Consider the following 21735-nt stretch of genomic DNA (forward strand, 5'->3'; position numbering starts at 1 on the left):
CATGGGCTGCCTGGTGGAGCAAGATGATTGAACAACCAGCTGTCCTTTCACCACAGGGATGGGAACAGGGCATGAGCTGAAGAGGTAAATTAGTTCTTTTCATGTTGGAATAGGGAGCATGTAATAAAAAAGAAGACATTCAGAAATAAATAACTGAGATGGCATTTCAAACAAAGCAAGGATATACACACTCACCTATTCCCACACAAAACCCTGTAAGATTTACTGGGCAGAGTGGGGGCTGATCTTTGCTTTGTTCTCACCACGAAGATGCAAATGGGGTGAGAAATGGCAGGAATTTAATCTCATGATAAATACAAGAGTAATATTGAACTGCTTTATGCCTGTAATCTGATTTTATCCTCCTGCATGACAGCACTCAGCACTACCTACTCAGGCTCTTCCTCATGGGCTGCCTTTTGCAATGACTTTGGCTGGGCAAATGCTGTCAGAGGGTAACTATGATGATCTTATGACTTCTCAAGAAAGACTTTAAACCCCCATCCAGGCAAGTCAAGGCTGCTGGCAACATTAGAGTCTGTCTTTGGTCTTTCCAGGGAGTCAGGAGTGCGTGTCCACAGAAGTCTGATCACATCTTAGAGAGTAGAAAAGTGGTTTTTAACTGATTAATTAGCAATGGTGAAGTCGATTGGGCAGGTGGCTGGTTAAGCTCTGCAACTGCAGAGCCTGGAGAAAATTCCCTGCAGCACTCACAGGCTCATGGGACACTCTGGCTGATGGAAGCCATCACACTGCACTGCAGGTACACAGAAATCTGCTGCACACCTGAGCCCAGGCTGCAGCATGGAACTGTGGGGCCACTCTGTCCCAAGCAGGCTTGTCCAAGGATTGAGAATAAAATGTCCCTCACCTTTCTTACAGTGGCAGGGCCCAGTCCCAGCCTTTACACACATTATTCTGTTTTGGTGCATTGCACACAGAGACCAAGGGCAGACTGCTAAGGGAGTGCTGAGCAGTGTTTTTCCTTTAGAAGTCCAAATCCAGGTGTTTGGGGCAAAATGATTTTATTTCTTTATATATTCCAAATGGCTGAGCATTGCAAATTCAGGACTTGTAGTGCCAGTCCTCAGCAAACATGCTGCAACTCCCCACAGTTGATGGATTGAAATAATACCATGCCACTTTTATGAGAGGTCTCAAAATGTACAAGAGCCTACATTTATGTCTGAAAATATCCTGGTTTTATAGCCTAATTTCTTAAAAATGCAGGACCTGAGTTACTTCATTCCATTTCTAATCCTACTGGTCTGTCAGCACATTGTAGCAGGACTCTTTGCATTGTGGTCAAACAACTAAAAAAGGACTTATTTTGGAAGCTACCAGTGGTGGGCTGAAAGGGGGCATCATGTGCTGCTGTTGGTGTTGAATTATGCTGAAACCTGTCTCATTCACTGACCCCAAATCAATATCCTGATAGTGAGGCAACCAGAGATATGAGACTGGTAGTCAATCACTTTATACTATAAAAGTCCAGTCCACTCTCACATGGTTTGGTTTGTCCAACATATTCCTCCTTGGAGTGTGTGCAGATTCCTCCCTTGGGTAGGGGATGCCCCCCAAGGATAACCCTCAAGGCTGGGTGAAAGAGATTAAGCCCATGGTCATTGCTATGGGTAAGTTACATTGATCTCTATTTAAAAAAATATTTCTTGCCTGCTTTAATATAATTACTTTAATATAATGGCTTTGGTATAGTGCATTATCCTATCCTATCCTATACTATACACTACTAGCAATTTTAGCTGTGCAGTAAATAATTCTGACTGAGATATTTTTGTCTAATCATTAGTAATAATAAATAATTCAATTTATATAAATATATCTGATTTGCCATACTTAATCCTTCTGGATTAAGTAATTTAAACTGCTGACAAAGTCTGGGGCTAAGATGGGATCCAGCTGCACCCAGACTCCTCAATGAGAAGTTTAGAAAGCAAGGAAGTTCCTTTCTGCACTTTGTGACTCAGTGGCAGCACTTCTCTAATAAATTTTGTCTGAAGCCTCCACTCACATTCATGACACACCTGTATCCAAAGAGTAGAGAGGCAAAAGATTATATAAAAACCTTTCATCTTTATTATTTGAGTAAAATGCTACCCAGCTTGCACTGAAAGCTATCCTGCTGTGCACAAGGAGCTGAAAGGAGAAATTCAGTGGACCACGAGCAGTCTACATTAACACATAATGCAGTGAAATAGGAGCAGATCTGCAGAGTGATGGAACTGCTACCAAGGACCAAAGCTGGCACCATCCATCAGACTATTTTATTTTGGAAGAGTTCCAATCTGGTCCTGCCAATGGAGGTTGGAACTCATTAAAGACATCCCCACATCTTTCAGTTTACTTTCATCTGAAAAAATTCCTGTTTGTGCACTCTGTAGTCATGCCATGATGCAAAGCAATGCATAGGGAGTGAAGAGGATATTTCCTTTCAAATTTCACTGCTGATTTGAGCTAGGATATGAACCAAAGCAGGACAACTCCCACAGTGATTAAAGAAGCACATCACATGCTTTCAGTCTATACATAGTTCTCATACAGCAAAAAAAGGTGACAAAAGAAAACTCACAAGTCTGTTCAGCATCTGTTGCAGCATCTTCTGCATTTTCTAAATGAAGTGGGAAGCCACTTCTTAAAAAGCTCCTGGGGGGTTGTGCACATGTGAAATCACATGCTGAAGTCCTGGAGCTTGTTGTGACATTACATGAACAGGGATAAGCTGTGCTAGGCGTTTTTTAACTTAAAAGTATGGTTATTTAGCAAATGCTCAGAAAGTCTTACTGTATGATAAAAAAGGGGCAAATTAAGTTCAGGTTCAGTATTTGTATTACAGTTTCTCCTTGTTTTATGTACCTATTCCTGTTACCATCCATCTGATCTTCAAACTGAACAGGTGAAGCTGCACTCCTATTTCATGAGACTAAAGAAACATACATTGCCTTGATGAGAAATCTTTATATGTCCTTGAAGAAATGCAGAAAACCTCTGCCTGTAAGGACATAGAAAACTTAAAACAGAGAAGATAAATTGTGGCTGACAATGGGCTGTAGGAATGAGGCCTCTCTTTGAGGAAAGACCTAATAAATTAAAGGTGACATACAAAACTTTTCCTTTCAAAAGCAGACAAATTCAGAGGTCTGTCTCACCTGAAGTGTGTGTACCAGGGAACACAAAGAGCCTTCCTGCTTACCAGAGCAGAGGTGACCCACCTCCATCCTCTTTCCCTGGAACTTCCTTCTAAAACACCTAGGCTCATGCCCTTGTGAATTTACCTTGTGTCCCCACTCTTCATGTGCCAAACACCCCTGCAGGACTTGTCTGTTTGTCCAGTGTGGTTTGTACTGTGGCAGCATCCCCATGCAATGGGGACAGCACAGCCAGCCTGAGCACTGGGGGCACTGCTGAGGGGTCAGTGCAGTCTGAGATCCATGGGACTAAAAGCAGTTCAATATTAAGATGAGAGGATAAGATAAAACTCTGTGGCCTCAGCCACTGGAGGTTGGGTGTGTTTTGGGTCAAAACCTGGCTGAAAAACTTAGGATAAGGCTTGACAGTCTGGCTGTTGGCTGGCTGGGTGTTAGGGTCTGCACCAAGGTGTGTAGCTACTTTTGAAGCAATCCTGCAGTGAACAACGGAAAAATTCAGACCCTGCACATGTTTCATGGGTTATAGAATAACAGAGGTCAGAAAGCTTGGAATCATCTGGTCCCATTTCAATCCATCTGGTCCCATTTCAATCCAAAGTTAGTCAAAGAGTGGGAACACTCAGGGCCTTGTCTGGACAGTTACTGTAAAATCCATGCTCCAGCACTTGACCTCTCTCATGGTGAATTCTTTTCTTCCTCTGTCCAAAATATATCTCAATACAGCCTGTGCCTTGATTTTTATTTTTTTTTTTTTTAATACCTCACATTCATCTGCTCCCATACTACAGAGCTGCTCCTCACAATCAGCCCCAGCCCCGGGACTGTCCCAAGGAGAGGACTTTGCATCTGTTTTTGCTCAGCTTCGGGAGGTTACTGCCAGGATGTGGTCTCATGGGTCCCCAGCCAACCTTTTTTCGAGCAGACCTCAGCTAGTATAGCTGATGAAGGCTTACTACCATCAGCAGCAAAACCATTTGGACCTGTCTTTGAATTTAGAGAAAAGCACTAACCCCAAGGCAGTCCTCTACAGGATGTCACGAGAAAAAGGATGTGAAAAGACATATAAACTGTCCTGCTCCCTTCAGTCTTTTCTTGGATGATCAGACCAGAAAACTATGGTGAGTACCAATTTCTTGCACACCATGGCTGCACACAAGCACATACCAGCCTTCAGCAGGGCCTGGTGCTGTGGTCCCTGAAGCAGAGACCTCAAATCCCTGTGCTGTGACAAATGCAGTCGTGCTGTGGAGCAGGAGGGAAGTGTCCACTCTCAGGGACCAGCCACTTGAGGGAGCCAAGATGATGTGCACTAAGAACTGACACACTGTATAAGCATTTTTGGAGTGTTTCAGCCAGAATCACATCTTCTTCTGTAATATTAAATCTGTTGGGTCAGAAAACCCTGAGATCTTCTGTCCAGATTTAAATGGTTTTTTATTTGGCTTCCAAATGAAGTATTACACAATTGTGCTCAGTCTGCCCCTTTTGATAACTTTTGATGGGGGTCTGTGTGTGTGTGTCCAACAGATTTGATAGCTGTTCAGAAAGTCTAACATTAACTTTCTACAGGTTGCATGAAAAGAGAACAGAAAACAGTCAGGAAAATGGGTAAGGTAAGGTCCTTTTGTCAGTAAATCAGTTAACGCAGTTGGAAAAAACACACAACCACTGCAAAGTTTCCTTCTTACTTTCCTTCCTTCTTCCATCCAAACCTACTGCCACTATTTTAAACATTTGACTCTCCAGAGAAGAAAGTTACAAGGAAGTTATAGGAAAGCAGTTATATGCCACAGGAAATCAGGATGCAGTGGCCAAAGAGATACTCATTTAGATATCACACAGCAACTTTTTCAGTATGGTTCACTTTTCTCTCAACCCCTTCTCACAATTTCCTTTCCCCAGGACCCAGGGACTATCTTCTCCCATCTCATGAACTCCAACCGTTATCTTCATCTTAAACCAATATTTTCAGGAACATTATGACTCGAAGGAGAAAGCTCAAAGACTTAACCCCTCCTATATTTTAGCCCATGGGATTTACCACACAGTGAAGACTTTTTCATGGAGCCAGGCTACTTCCCCATTTTTGGGTCCCAAAGGAATTCTTGCCTTTCTTGATAGGACTTTTTACTACCCAACTCACTAGTTTCAGTCTGAGTGTCTGAATTCCAAGCTCCTCGATGACCTTGCATGAGGGTGGTGGGGCCTTGTATCCATGGTAATTTTGTACCTGAAGGGCCGTGGTGTCTCCAAGTCATGACATGAGCAAAGAGAGAAAACTAGAAGGCAAGGTGGGGAGGCAGAGCAGCCTAAAAGAGGGGGTTACATGCAATGCTTACCTGGCACCTAGAAGGACCACCACACTCCTCCCTCCCAGATTTCAGTAAGATGTAGACCTATGTGGGTGTGTTATGGACAAGACTGGTTCTTCCAGAGACTCTTAAAGGAAAATGGCAAAACATTGTTAGAGTTTTGTAAACCATTGTTCAAATTTCTTTTAAAATGCTGTTCAAGTTTCAAAAATTATTGCTAAAAGTCTATGGAAGTGACAACACAACCCTTTGATTTTACCTGTAATTCATGTCCATGCATACTGGGAAATAGCATTAGGATTTTGGCAGTGGTGTTACATTATGAGCTCTCATTTGTGTTTCCTTTTCCCCCAGGCAGATTTATTTCTTGCCCACATAAAAATGCAGAGGGGAGTTCCATCCATCAGGACCATGGCACGCAAAGGAGGCGTTATCAAAATGCATCTTGCATCCTGGCATGGAAAACTTGTGTCAGGAGAGATATTTATGAAGTGGACAGAAACACAGCATTTCCATATTAACAGAGTTTCCATATTAACATTTAAGTGTATCAAATAAATGAATAAAAATAATAATGAATGACAGCAATGACATCATTGCTGTACACTGAAATACAGCAGCAGCAAGTCAGTGCCACTTGACTGTAAGAATAACTTGGAAAAGATACCTGGGGATAAAAACAGGATTAGCACATGACAGAAGGATGATAATAAGCATCAAGCCTCTTGCCCAAAACAAGCCTTTCTTCTGAAAAGACAGGAGGTATATATTCAAGAGCACTAAAGCCATGTGATTTTTAAAAAGACCTCCTTTTGCAGTGCATGTATGCACACATCCTTTACTCTCTCTCTCTTCACATCCTTATATATGTAAACACTCATTATTTCTTTCCTCACCATCAAGAAAGGAGAAATGCCCCATAGGTAAATTCAAGAAAGGAGAAATGGCCTATACGTAAAATGCCTATACATGAAGCTTCATGACATAAAAATCTGTCTCCCCACAGTAGTTGCAGAAGCTGTTGCAAAAGAAGAAAAGCATCAGTACCATTCACCTTCTGCTCTCTTGTCCTTGTGTTCAGGAAAAAAATGTGCCTTTATTTAGAAAACAGAATTAACACTGAAGCAATTTTCACGTCACTGGTCCTTCAGCCTCCTCAGATTTTGCTTGTGGTATTTGCTTTTGTGCAAGAGAATGGGGCCACATAAAAGCAATCACAAGGATGAAAATGTTCTCAGCAGGAGGAAATGGGATTATCAAAAGCAGAGGAATAGGGTTTATGAATGTTTTGTACTCTTGGGCATCCTTATGCCATTTGAGCTATATAGAGTGTTAATAGATAGATCTAAAAATAAAGAGTACATTATTTATTAACTTACTAAGCTTTCTTAATCAGGACCTGAATATGTTTGGCTAATAAAGACATCAGACCACATCCAGGGGAAGACACATGGACATTAATTGGCTGAAGTGGAAATCTTGGGAAGCCATTCAGGAATGCAGACACTGAGTTACCTTTTACTAGGGAAAATACATAGAATGAGTTTGATGGCATCTCTTTGACATCCTATCCTTGCCCTGCTTCCCCTAGGAAGATATGAGTAATTCCAGATTTTTTTCAGAACAAGATCTGCCCGAAGCAAAATGTGATTCAAGGGAAATATGATCCTGAAGAGCAAATTAAATGCAGAAAACAAACCACTGAAGGCTGTTTGTTGGGATCTCATGACCTTCCAGGCCTTTGGCTGAGCAAAACAAACTGCTGGATGCACCAGAGTAGAGAGTTAATTTACAAGCTGGAGAGTCTGGATCAGATTTCTCAGGCCACCTTCTCATGAAGGTTGCATCTTTATTTGCAGCCTAGCTGTGTTGAAGGATAGCTAGAGAGAGAGAGATGTGCAGGAGAGGCTGGAGTGATGGTTATTGACTCTGTGACCTGATGTATTTTTAAGATCCAAGGAAAGAGATGCAGACGTTCCTGGGGAGGTTTGGTCTGTCTCCACACTGATCCCTATGGCAGGCCTGGTGCAGAGGCAAGGCAGGATCTTGAACATGGTGATGACATTTGTGGCAAGCAGACTTTTATGAAGACTGCTCACTGTTACCATTCAATCACCTCAATGATAGCTGCTCATGGTGACCGTAGCACAGAGCCTACATAAAAAAGCATCAGAGTTGAGGACTTGGGAGCTTGTGGTGCTTTTCATGGGCTGTGAAGGGCACAGAAATGGCTCTCCTTTCCCTCAGTTAAAAGTCAGAGGAATCAGAGTGGTGGTTTTGTCTTTTGTGGTTATAAAGATTCCATTCTGACTTCTGCAGCCAGGCATCTCCCTCCCCCCATGCTAATCAGCCCTTTCTCTCATGATAAAACCACCTCTGTCTGACTGTACACCAGGAATGAAGGTATGAAGGCCAGAAAGAGAGCACAAAAACATACATCAGGATCATGGAGAAATCTTTTTCAAGGGAACAAGTCTTGATGACAAAGGAAACCTCCAGACCATAAAAAAGCTTGCTTGGGGATGAAATAGGAAGGGAAAAACTTTTGCCCCTGGATGTTCCTGGCTGCCAGCTAAAATCTCTGGTCATCCTAGAGAAAACAGGTCTTTACCTCAAAACATAAGGTTTTGTACAGGCTTCATAGTTTTGCTCATGAGATTACTCATTAGTTTTTTGTTTTGGTTTGGTTTTTTAATCAACTTATCCCCAGATGGCCAAAATTTGGTGTGATCTACATGGAAACACCATTGCCTGTGTTTTAAAAGGAAATCCTGCCAAAAACAAAAACAAACAAAAAACCAACCAACCAACCAACCAACCAACAAAAAAAAAAAAAAAAAAAGAAGGGGGAGGGAGGAGGGCAGGAGCATGTGTTTTCAACTCATGAGTGTAAATCTTGTATTTTAAGAGAATTTTTTCCCCCTGATATACCTGTAAAGTAATATTATGTCTTTGTTTTGAAGTGTCACATCATCCAATGTAGTAATTGCATGCAGCTGTTATGTAATTGTTCCACATGTTTCTAAAAATATTTTATTTCTATATTTCAAATTTGTATTAAAAAAGCAGTAAGTGGAAGATTTTTTTGGATGTTATTATGTGGGAGGTACCTCCTGGGGACAATAGCTGTTCATCTGGTCTCAACAGGCCCCCAAAAGACAGCTCAATGCTCAGGAAGTTACATCCTCCAGCTCTTTGCTGTGGAAGGCAACATGGAATGGTCATGTTGGAACCAAAATTTAATATCTTAAGGATAAAACCCCCACGCTCCTCTGTGTTCTCTGTGGCTGTCTGCAAAACCCTCTTTTGTCTTCAGCCTCCCCAAGCCCACAAAACAATCTGCTCTCTCCAGCTTCACCTGCAAGGTCAGGCAGTAAAATACAGAATTTACCTGTTGCATTTAGGTTAGAAAGCTGACTTTAAATGGAGCCTCATACTTTATGACTCAGTGTTGTTGAGTGCCTGTTCTGAGAGGTTGAAGAGAAGCAACACATTTTCTTTCCTCAGTTGACTGAATTGGGTGTCACTAATTTCCATCTCCTGAAAGCAGGCAAGAACAAAATGACTGATACATACAGGAGCCCCCCTCCACCCCCTCAAGGGAGTAAGTGCCAAAATAACTCATCTGAGGAGCTCCCCTTCACTGGAGTGCCACCTAATGCTAACCACGATGCCAGAGTTAATTGCAGCAGTCAGCCGCTGCATTTCATCTACAAGTCCCGCTCAGTTTAATTAACCTTTGGGGAATTAGCATTTTGTTGACTTACAGTACCTGCTTTGAATTTCTGGCAGTGTTAGAGAAACACTGTGACTTGTTTCACTCCGAGAAGAGTGATTGCCCAAAGGCAATGCCTTTTAAAGAATGGTCCCTGGGCAGCAGCAGGCTGATCCTGAGTCAGAAGAGTCTGGAAAGAAAGAGCCCAATACATCCCCTGCCACCTGACTTATGCCCCACTGCTCTGGAATTACTCATTCACCCCCGCCATGGGGTGAGGTGTGAATTTCTTACTCCTCCCAGAGTCTCCTGAGCATTTTTCATACTTGTTCATCACTTTGTGTTTACAGTAATTTCCAAGCACCTCCTTCCAGCTGGTGGTGTTCTTCCTCCATTTAACAAATAACATCCATGTTCTTCCTTTGAAAAATCACCAGGTGACCACCTGCAGGTTGCAAGAAAGGATGCCCATCCCAGGAGAGTGCAACCCACTGGACACATCCATACGTGCTCTGTCCTAGAGCTGTTGGTAGCTCCAAGGAAGTGTTGTGTGGCCAGGAATGAGAGTTGAGTTTGGTTAAGCAATGTATGTCTCGGGGCTTGCAGCTATCTAAGAGCCAGCCTGGCCTTGGAAAAGGTGTTGCTCAGGTTCCTTAAATCAGGCTGGCAGGATTATGTCCACCAAAGAAGGTGTTTCCAGCCTCTCTGAAGAGAGCTGTACTCTCACCTTTTACCTTTTTGACCTACACTTGTTCCGTGGCTTTTTCCCCCATTGTTTATCTCTGGGCAACATCTGAGGAACCACTGCAAGGGGCATGAGATGAGGTTATTGCAGGTGGCCAGAGGGAATGACAGCCATGAGAGCTGTGGCAAGCCAGGCTGTTGCTTGGGCTGGAAGGGAGTGATGCAGCTCTGGGGTACAGGGAAGGGAGGTCCTGTCGATGCTGAGTCACCAACCCTGGAGCTGTTTAACAGACTTGTGGATGTGGTGCTTAGGGACACAGTTTAGTGGAGGACTTGGCAGTGCTGGGTTAAGGGTTAGACTTGATGATCTTAGAGGTCTTCACCAAATTAAATGATTCTACACTTCAGTGATGTGGCATTGGTTGGTTGCAGGCTGAGGATACAGGACACAAGAGATCTCTGAATGCTGCTGGGTGGTGTCCACACTGGCATCACTGACTACCTCAGTATCTTGCTGCCACTTACTATTTGTCTTGTTTTTGCCCGATTCAGCCACCACACCCTATCTGAGAGGAGACAGCAGCTGACCAACGTGTTTGTCCCAGAAGATGAGGGAACCCAGCCCAGCCTTGCCAGCTTGTGCCACAGTTCCAGCAAGGGTGGTGGACCTGGCCTTACAAGGAGCAGCCTGCTCTTCCCAGGGCTGACTTAACCAGCACTGTACCATGAACTGACCTCCTACTGTTCTCCATGTCAAATGGATCCCAAGTTTCTCACCTGGGGATTAAACACTGCCTGTCTGAAAGTGTCCTTCTTCCAACAAGGGAGGACATCTTTAGGGCAGCAGCACGCAATGCGCTCGCAGCAACTCCCTCTGCAGCAGGCTGACCCTGGCCTCCTACCATCCACTCTGAGCTTGGCTTTCTCCCCTGTCCTTGAAGAGTGCTGAGAGAAGAGGAAAATCAATGAGTTTTTTGTGAAATAACTGTGGATTGTGCTCTGGGCAGAGAACTGAGAAAGCACATTATAGATATTCTGGATCGACTTCATCGAAGAATTCATGCAACATTTGAGCTTCTGCCGTTAGCTCTCGTACCAATGTGCTTTCATCTTTATCTCTGATTTGGGGAACTTTATGTGATTTACTGCAAAAACTGTTTTCTGTGAAAAGGACAAGAAGGGTATCATCTGTGTTCTCACAAATGTGAGAACAGTACTGGTTTTTCCATAGTCACTTTTCTTTCCCTACCAGAGATCTATAAACTTCTTACTCAGAGGTCTGACCATGGTTTAAGAGCACAAATAAGAAACACAAGAGACAAAATATAAAAAAGATGGATGTAGGTTATTTGGAAAGCTGACACACAGGCATGCAGACATTGTCCTGTTAATTTAGCAGTCACTTCAGAAATCAACATAACATTTACATCCTTAGCAGCAAAAAAACCCAAAAAAAACAACAAAGCAGCCTGCTATCAAAGGAGTTGTCTCTGGCACATTTGACTGAGGTTTGGTGAGGTTTTTTATCCCCTCTACAGGTGTATCAGCCTTGGTGTGAAACAGAAGAACTGCTGCTGGTTTATAAGAAAAGGTGATAATTTGAAGCATATTTTGGGCTATGTTTCTTGAGAGAATTTAGTTGAAAAAGCATTGTTTTCAACTGCATTTTTCAACATTGCTAAACCACCGTACCATTCATATAGGAGTTGCTGCCTTGTTGTCTGAGATTGCATTTATCTGACTGCCTGTCTATTTATACTTGGAAAATTATTTGGCAGCAAATACCATTAATTTCATGCTAACTTTTTATTTTATGAGAAAGTGAAGAAGGGTTATTTTGACTGCTTCTCTTCTGCATTTACAGGGTGTGAGAGTTCAAAAGGGTCCTTACTTCATCTAGCTGCTATATTTCCTACAAACAGAGATGGTCACAGTTTCAGAGATTGAATCTGTATTGGTTACTTTGCCAGGGAAAATATTTTATTATCTTTTTGTTTTTACAAATAAACACAAGGTTTGATTCACCAGTCCACCTACACTCATTGCCAATGGACCTGCAACAGAACAGGTTTTATAAAGGTTTTATAAAGGCTTGTTATAGTGTAGTACTAACAAACATTTTTTTCCTCTCCCTCTAGCTAATAAAATTCTGTCATTTGGGACATTCTTCATCCCTCCCTGCTCTCCTCCAGTCCAGGATATGCCCCATACTAGCCTGGGTAAAAGTGGAGGTTTGCATCTTAAAAATAACAATGGGTCACATCTCTTCCAAAATCCAGCCAACACATCCCACCCTGCCATGTATTTCTTAGTAAGAAGCATTTGGCTGGGCTGTTCAGGCCTTTATTTTTCACCTAAAATGCAAGGAAATCCCCAGCTGAGATTATAGTGCCATGTCCATTAATTATGTACCTAACTCTCATTGCTCTGGAAGCAGAGACAATCCCCTGAGCTCCCTGGAGTTCAGTCCTGTTTGATGATTGTCTGCACAGGCTGCTTCTGCTTGTGGCAGGGACCAGACCTTCAGGAAATTCTTTCTGAACATCAGCCATAACAACAATGCCTCAAACATTTAGCGTCACACTTGGCTGCAACTGCTTAGGTTAAACCTCTACCTTCCTGAAACACTTTATCTCTGACCTTTTGCATTTCCCTTCACATGGTCCTTCAGTTCAACAGCAGTAGAGAGTGTGTGAAAGTGAAGGCTGCTCTGGAGATGATGGATGAGGCTCCCCCTGCTCCCCACCGCTTGCAGCCCATGAGTCATTTGCTAATTTCCTCAGCTAAAATTGACAGACAATTACCTGGCATTTCATCACAGCCAAACAGATTCTTTTTTTTTTTCCAGAGCTCACAAGTAGTCATTGCTATCTTTTGGTAGCAATGACTACTGCCTACAAAATTCCCTTTCAAATCTTTAATATTTTATTGCTATTGCTTTGAGTTCCTGCTCTCTTTCCTCTCCCAGGGTTAAGATAATTTAAATGTAATACTGCACAATATGACGTGTCTTGTGTCTTTGCTGCTCCAAATCTTTCTCTGTATCTGCTTCTTTACAGCACGTTACTCAAGAACTATTCTGTTAACTGCTTTATATAAATATTGGAACAAATCTTATTATTAATGAGTATTTTTAAAGGTTGGGGCTTTTTTGTAAAGGCAACTCAGCAACTCTCCCAATTGCTTCCTTACTGCAGATAACGATGATGTTTAATTTAAATGTAGTATCTATAGTTTCATGCAATATCTAACAACAATCCCAAACAATCCCAAACAATCCCCAATAATAACAAATGAAGTTTGGAGAGCTCCCCCTCCTCCAAACCCTTTGGCTGGACTCAGCTTCACTAGATGGAGCGTTGCACTGCTTGGCAGACAGCCCAGGTGCCAGAGGGTCTCTTTTCCCCTCAGTGGGAAGGTCTTCTTTGGATAATCTGGGCCCAAGGTAAATCCCTCCTCAGTGTGCCTGGTGCCCAGGGCAGCCCTGTGCTCTGTAGCTGCTGCCTGGGATGGCACCACTGGCAGATCCTGCCTGTCTGAGCTTCCCATGCCTCAGGCACTTCTCTGCTGACCCCATGTGGGACTGAGACCAGCTTTAGAGGCTGCTGCCCTAAACTGAGGAGCCTGGACAAGCAGGGAAGCCTGGCTGTGAGGGAAGGACCTTGTGCTCTCCCAGCAGCTGGTAGAGGGGAAGATTTTTAGAGCTCCTCTAGATCAAACTAATAGCAGAGGATAATTGGTCTGAGATCTGCCATAGTGAAAGCCAGGGATGTTTCATGCTCAGTGAGAAAGCCTTCAGTCACTCCACCCTTCTAAGGACTTAAAGGAGATTTTATAATGGTCATCTGATATTCAGTTTTGATTCTTTTCAAACTGATCAAATGCCCTATTTTAAAACATAAGATCTACCCTTGCAGACACTCTCCAGCCTCTGAGAAATTATGTACCACACTGTTTTAAAAGACATCTTCTTTGGGATTGTAAAGAAAGTACATTCTTCCCAGAGAAGTTGTGGATGCTCCATCCCTGGAAGTGTTCAAGGCTGTGTTGGATGGGGCCCTGAGCAACCTGGTCTAGTGGAAGATGTCCATGATGGAGGGGTTGGGACTGGACGAACTTTAAGGTCCTTTTCAACCCAAATCATTGTATGATTCAACATCTGGGAAGCCAGTCAAAGCTAAAATGGTCTCAGGAGTTGATGATATTTTCACTTCCTAGGAGAGGCCAAAGAGTCCCAAGCTCTGTGTTTTTATTTCATCATGTTCTCTATATGAAGCTATCTTGCTCTCAGCTTTTTAATGTTTCAATATGCTAAACCTCTGCCATTTGTACTGCATTGATTAGCTGTGAATGCACTTTGGGAAGTGACTGCATAGCCCTGGTAGGTGTTGCACATGGCCAGGTGGGCTCCATGACCATAAGAAGTCATGTGTTAAAGCTGAAGAATACTTTAGTCTACTCCTTTACACTTTTTTCAGGCCAAAATTTATTCTTGGCCATCTTAAACTCATGTTTCTTTCCTGGTAATTATTTCCTCATCTCTGGCATTAAGTGATGGAGAACAAGCATATCTACCCCTTCTTCTCATTGACAGCAATGTCTCTATTCCTCTGTTGGTCCTTGTGGCACCCTCTGCACCTGCATCCACTGAGCTGCATCTTCAACACCTCAGTCAGAGCTGCAGAAAATACACCAGGCTTTGGAAGACAAATCTTAGTGTAAGGCATGAAATGCAGAAGAGTGGAAAAACGAATGAAATCAGTCATAATTCAGGAGTAAAAATATGAAGTTAATGAATCTATTTTCAAAACTTACGCACACCTCTTGCTCTTGGCTAGATCTTAACAGCTGGCAGGAACTCAGATGCTAGAAATGTTTCTTGCTCTTATTTACTCAACTAAAAATAGCTGTGAGTGTTAAACCACCTTAGCACGTCAACCTAGCACTTCTGCATTCTGTACGTGTGCATATATAAATGTATGCATAATGGTGCATATTTTATATATATATTTATGTACACACATGTAAAATGCATGTGAAACATGTATACAACATGCAAATGTTGTGCATACACACATGAACACACATAAGTGCTTCGTGGTGCTATTTTGTATGAAACAGAATGTCCAGCCAAGAGCAGCCACATTAAAAAAATTCATGTATTATGTGAAACTTCCTGCAGAACTAATGGCTTACCTGTATGGTGTTTGCTCATTCCAACTTCTGTAACTTTATAGAAGTTGAGCTGTCACTGAAGCTATGTTACACTAAGGTGATTAATTCCTCTTCCCCCACCTGCAATTCCAAAGCAGAGCTTGGTAACAGCGCGGGCTCGTAATCACAAAGTATTGATGTCACAAGCATTTATTGCCAGGGTAATCAGAGGAGGAAAGGTTACTGTCTATGTATGTGCACATTCATATGTATGACTTCTGCCTATTCTTTGTGTCTCTCCCTTTGATTCCCCAACACATCAAAAGCCTTGTGAAGGACCCAGCTGAGCAGCCACCCGCGGCGGGGAGGCGCTCCAAGATAGTTTGCCATCTTATCACAATGGCCCAGGGCAGGCAGGTGGTCTCCCCATCTGGGCTCTCTGAAAAGGACTACCTAAAAGCAATTGCTTGAATTTCAGTGCACCCCAGGAATATGTTGAGCCCTTCCTTTACTGCGCCTGGGTTTGTTAACACGCTGTCCCAGGCTGGTGCGCAGTGCAGCCCTCTGTCATTTCATGCAGGCTCGGTGCTTGTGTGTGACTGCTGAGCACAAGGGGTGGCCAAGGGCAGTGGAGAGTGGATGAGCCCCTCTCGTCCTGTGTGAGCCAAGCCTGGCTGTGGCTTAGAGCTGCCAAAGGAGCTGCTCTGGCCTACAGCCCTAGCAGAGCATCTCAGCATTTTTCTGCCCCACTCTGCCTTGATTTGTCCCGTGTTTCTGGTCTTTGAGACACACACTGCTGGGAAACATCCTTGCAACTTCTGAATTAATCACGCCTCTTTATCAAGCCAGAACATGACAAATCCTTGATCATAATGAATCTCAGACTCATCTCATTTTGTGAATAACCTAGGTCATTCAAATGAAGGCACAAAGATCTGGGGAGTGTGAGGATGCCAGGGAGAACAAGGCAAATAGGAGGGCTTTGTTTCACCATGGTAAACATGAGCTGGTGCAAATCACCCTTTCACATATTGTGGGCCAATGCAGTTGGTGACCCCAGTCAGATGATGAATACATCCTTCTCTGACTCATCTTTATTCCTGAAGCTTCTTTTCCTCAAAGGTGGTCCATGCAGTGGTCTGTGCAGTTAGGTCACTTCTACAAGGATCACTGATGATCCTGGCAGCCTTTAAGTTGGGAGCATGACCCTACTCCAGAGTGAAAACAAATCTTGTCTTGATGAATACATCATCATGAAATAAAAAAAAACCAAACCAAAAAACATCGAAACCAAACACAATTGTGTGAATCTGGGAACTGGTCTTCTTGGAACTGGCTCAAAACAACTGATGAATAAATTCTAAAAGTTTGTGACTGTCAGTTATGAGAATGGAAAAATATCTTTTGTTTCAAGAAGCCCCATTCTCTATAATGGTCTAACACAAAGGCTCCAGGAATCAGAGGGAAATGTTTACTGACTCTAATGAGAGGAAGGCAGAGGCACTGAGGGCTGTTAGATAATTTTTTTTCATTTGATCCAATTAATTTAGACCAAGAAAAGCATTTTTTTAAAGAAAGAAAATGTGCACATTATCTGACATGGCTGACACTAAATGCTGAGCCACTGTGATCAGAACCTGTGCTATTATTAGTGACATGAATAAAAACCAAGAGAATGAAATTCAGACATAATTCTCAACTATTTTTGTATACAACCCTAAAAACTGATGCATGAAAAAAACTATCCAGAGGGATTTCAGAAATAGCAGAAATAAACAGTTATCTCAAGTCCCACAGAAAAAAAATTGTTACTCTTAGTGAAAAATAGTATAATCTCTGTTTTTTGCAGAAGGTAGGGGGTAGATTGGGGAGATGACACAAACAGCCTCCAAACCTACATCCTCATAATAAAATAAAAAATCTATGAAATGCATAAAAACAAGCTGGAAACACTAACCCTACTATCTTCAGAGCTGTTGTGTGGATTATTATGGTCCTTGAACCACAGCCCTATACAACAAAACTCTGTTCAGCCCCATGGGGATTAGCCCGTTTTCCTGGATTGCCAAGCAAATTGTATTCTATTTGCCATCTGTATGGCAGTTGTCTTCTGTTAAACAGGCAGTTTTCCTTATCTCTTCCACACCCAATCCTCCCTCTGGGGAGACATCTGCTGATAACAGGCTATTGAATGTCACTGCATGACTGATAAGAACTATAGCATCCCATTGTGAGATGCTCTGCCCAGAGGGAGGAGCCAAGCATTCCTACCTGGATATAATCTTGAGCTTCTGGAACACCAGCACAGCCTCTCCACTGGATTTCCCAGAGGAACAGCAGCTGCGTCTTCTTCCACTGGATCTTCAGAAGAAAACTGCACCCTTCTACAGGATCACTGCTCCAACAGAACCACACCTGACACTCCAGGAGCACTGCAGCCACAATTCCAATTGGACTGCTACCAGCACCCTGACCAACAGGGTGTCAGGTTGTGTTCTGACTCTGTCAATGTTGTTTTAGTTTACTTCATTGCTTATTTTATCTTTTTATTTTCTTCCCTAATAAAGAACTGTTAATCCTGCTCCCATATTTTTGCCTGAGAGCCCCTTAATTTATAGCAATTCGGAGGGAGGGGGTTTACATTTTTCCATTTCAGGGGAGGCTCCTGCCTTCTTTAGCAGACACCTGTTATCCCAAACCAAGACCTGTCTTCATGCCCATCTAGATAAGCCTCTTCAGCAAAGTGAGTTTCTCTGAACTTCTGTCCTGAACGGGTGTGTTCCTACAACAGGACTCTGGGAAATATATCTTTATAGCTCTCCTTCAACTGTGCTTTCCCAGCTGTCTCCACATAAGCAGGATCAGAAGCCATTTGTAAAAGGGGAAAAAAGAGGGCAGAAGCCTATACATAAACACTTTAGCTCCTTAAAGTGCTGCATCTGCACAGACACCAACTCTGTCCTTTCCCAGTGACCCAGTACCATTTAAAGGGTTTTCACTGTAGCCTTTTCAAATGTCACAACGTGGCTCCAATTTCAGCTCTGATCACAAGCTAGGCTGAACTGCCATTAAAGCATGGGGTAAAATCAATCCCCACACCAAGCAGGTCCCAGTTAAATATGGGAAGGGAACACCACCCATTGCAGAAGACACCCCACAGCCGACATCCCCAGGAACATCTGCATCTGGAGCCCTCCACTGACAAGGAATAGTTTTTAGGCATTTGCAGTGCACAAGGATGGCAGTTGCCCATTTTGGGATAGATGGGTGAAACCCCACTCTCACCTAAAGGAGCCTGTCAAAAATCTTGCAAAGATCCCACAGAACATTTCTTCCTTTAAGGCATCTTGAGACATTCACAGAAGAAGGTGGTTCCTGATGGGAGAAGAGGAAAGGACGAAATCCTTGGGAGAACATGAAACGTTCATAATTAAGCAGGGCACTTACTAGCAGTGACTGAAGCAACAGAGAAAATTAAAGATGTCTCTTCAGAAAGTTTTTTGTAGTGCAATTTCCAACTAATCCATGCAGCAAAAATGTTTTAGGATCAGGCATTGAATACAGCCATAGTTTGCTACCAATTTATTACCTGTTGTATCTAAGGTTGCACAATACATAGAGAAGTCACTGTTTTACCACGCCAGGTCATCTGTGTTTTTATTATGTGTTGTTAAGCCTCTTGCTCATCAATATTTCTGTGCTGTGCAAAATTAGACCATTTAGTCATATGTCCCCCCTCTCATCTAATGCTAATAAAAGGCCTGGCAGCAGTATAGACACAGCAAATCAAGAGTATTTGAGTGGGGGAAGAGGAGGAGCAGGGACCATCAGCTCCATGATCTCATCCAAGCAGTGTCTGGGGTAAAATGGCCCCCAGGGCACACACCAGCCCTGACAAAGGGACACATCAGAGCACCAGCCCTGGGTGGCCTCACAGGATGTCTCCTTAGGCACAGCCAGACTTTCCTCTCCACTCTACCTTAATTCCAACTGATCATTCTGCATGGCTGAGCATTTTGAGGTTGTGCTGCATGCTTGAGGTTCAGGGACAAGCCTACAAGAGCAGAACATTCCCCAGACTTTGGCTGCTCTTCTGTGGGGCAAACGCAGCCATCAAGAAGATCCAGGGAGGGCGGCTGCCTCCAAGCTGACCTCCCAGTCCAATCAGACTGCTGGGGAGTGATGGTGGATGGAGGGGTGCACAGAGCAGAGCCAGGGAGAGGCTTCATTCCCCAGAGCCACACCAGGTGTCTGCCTGACACCTTCACCTGAGGCATCCATCCACTTGGCACAAATCCTTTGTGTTCTCTCAGAGCTTTATTTAGGCCCCGTGTAACACGTGGGGAGCTGCAAATCCCTTCCAAACCCTCCATCTGCACTTGGCAGGAAGTGCATTTTCCTCTAGGACTTTGTACCATGGACATTTCTCATCAGGAACTAAAAGTAATTGCTATTTACAGAGCAGCCAAACTGCAGAGGGCTTTTACAAACAACCAAGGATGAAAACACACCCACCCAAAGTGTTTATGGCTTTAGTGGGAGCACACAAACTGGCTGCTGAAGCTGGCTGAGAATTTCCAAGGGGAAACCAGTGTCCTCGCACCAGGGCATGACATTTTGCCATGCTTCAGGGCAATGGGTGCTCTGTGGCACTCAGCCTGCAGGATCTTTCCCACAGCATACTCCAGGGCTGCCCCAGTCTGCTCTGCAAGCCCAAAAACCAGCCCCACACCTGAACGGTTTCTCTGCAGACAAGCTGTGGGGATGGGCATCTCAGCACCCCCAGGGCTACCTCCCCAGCCCCCACCTGGCAAGGCAGGATTTTACAGACTTTGGAAGTGGCTTTGGTAATAATAGGCACAGCAACAATTGAGACTTCTCTCTCTGCACCTCCCTATTGTAAAGCCTGAATTATATCGCATTCTCCCTCTTCTGCTCCTCTAAGAAGAATTCCAGCAATCACCCTCACAATGGTGATTTCTGTTTTCTGATGAGCCTGTGGAAGAAGCTAAACTACAGAATGAATAGAAATTTAGCACCCAGGCAGAAGAGTTTCTCTGCTTTTTTTTTTAATATTAACTGTATTTTGATTAATGTGAGTCGATCCGTCCGCCAACAGACAGGGGGGTGCTGAGCTGCACCAAGGGAGCCAACAAGCAGCAGCTGCCTTCCTGTTATTTTCATCTCTTTAAAGCCTCCCACACCTCTCATGCAGACAGGCATTTGAACTCTGCTTAAATCATGAGTATGAAAGGGTGGGAAAAATGGACCTCAACTGATGCTATAAATAGTTCACAGCCAGTTATGGGAGAAAATCAGAGAGAAGGAATCTCCAGCCTCTGTATGTTAAGCTGCAGTGCTTTCTCAGGAGAGGAAACATATGTAAGTAAACATGTGGAGTGAGGAGGGAAAGTAGAGAAGATGAACCAGTGTGCTGACAGTACAGTGAGAGGCAGAGGTGAATGTTGGGGATGGGAGCCCTGTCACAAGACACGCACTTGGAGATGTCACTGGAGCAAGGACAGTGCTGGTCAGCTATGGGTGTATCCCAACAATTCCCTGTGGCCCAGGCTTTGTCCTCCAGCCTCACTCTGTGCAGTGCAGCAGGACTGCTTGTGAGGGCTGTCAGGCCCTATTCACATGGGGAAAAAACAGCTGCTCTCCCTGATGGAAGAAGCTGGTGCAGTGTCTTGGAACAAAAATTTTGGAGTCTGAACACATCTCAAGACCTGGCAGCTCAGAAGCGACAGCTTATTAGGGTCTGGCACAGGAAATTATAAGTTATCAGTAGCTTTTCCAAGGACATATCTCATGGCATCTAGCAAAGACTCATACACCTTGGGAATTCTACAGGTGTAAAACCCCTCAGGGGCTGCCCCAATGTGTACACACATCCCTCCTGCTCAGAGCAGGAACTCACAGCAGCACCACTGCTCCCCTTCACTCACACATCCAATGAAAGCCTGGTTGGGGAAAGACCAATGAGAACCTGTGGAAGACCAATGAGAACCAGTTAAACAGGCAGATCCATCAAGTGTTGCTGAAGATTTTTGGAAAAAACAAAGCTAAAGATTATTGGAAAAAGCAAAGCTAACTTTCAGACTGAGTTTATGTTTGAAAACATGATTATACCACATGGCTTGCTCCAGTCAGAAATATAGCAAGTGATTAAGCTGCAGCTATAGTCAGGAGAAGCAAGATTGGCTTGTTGGGGACGGACAATGCACAGCAAGGATTTGATTGCATTAAAAACCAAAATAAATTCCATTCTTTTCTGAATACACAGTAGAACAAGTATTTGTGTTGTTTGTTTCTGGCCATTTCATAGCTATGAATATCAACTTTCTGCCTGTATTTGAAATACAGACAGTCTAGGGTAGTTTTCAGAGTCCCAGAAATGCTGGCTGAGCACCACTGATTCCAATGTACAGCAGTTCCACGTCTCTGACTCTCCCTCAGACACTGGTCTAAACAGGACACTTAATCTACAGCTTCTCAGTATCCTCTTCCAGCATGGAGGAATCTTTTCCTAATGTCTAATCTGAACCTCTCATGCCACAATTTGTGGACAATATTCCATCTCAGACAAGAGTGTGAGGAGCAGAATGAAAAGATCTAACACAGCAGGTCAGAACATTTTTTCAAGACTGTCTTAAATTTCTTACATCTAAATTTGATGTACCTAAGTAAGTAGTCAAACAAT

The sequence above is a fragment of the Agelaius phoeniceus genome, chromosome 1 (assembly GCF_051311805.1).
Source record: "Agelaius phoeniceus isolate bAgePho1 chromosome 1, bAgePho1.hap1, whole genome shotgun sequence".
Lineage (NCBI taxonomy): Eukaryota > Metazoa > Chordata > Aves > Passeriformes > Icteridae > Agelaius > Agelaius phoeniceus.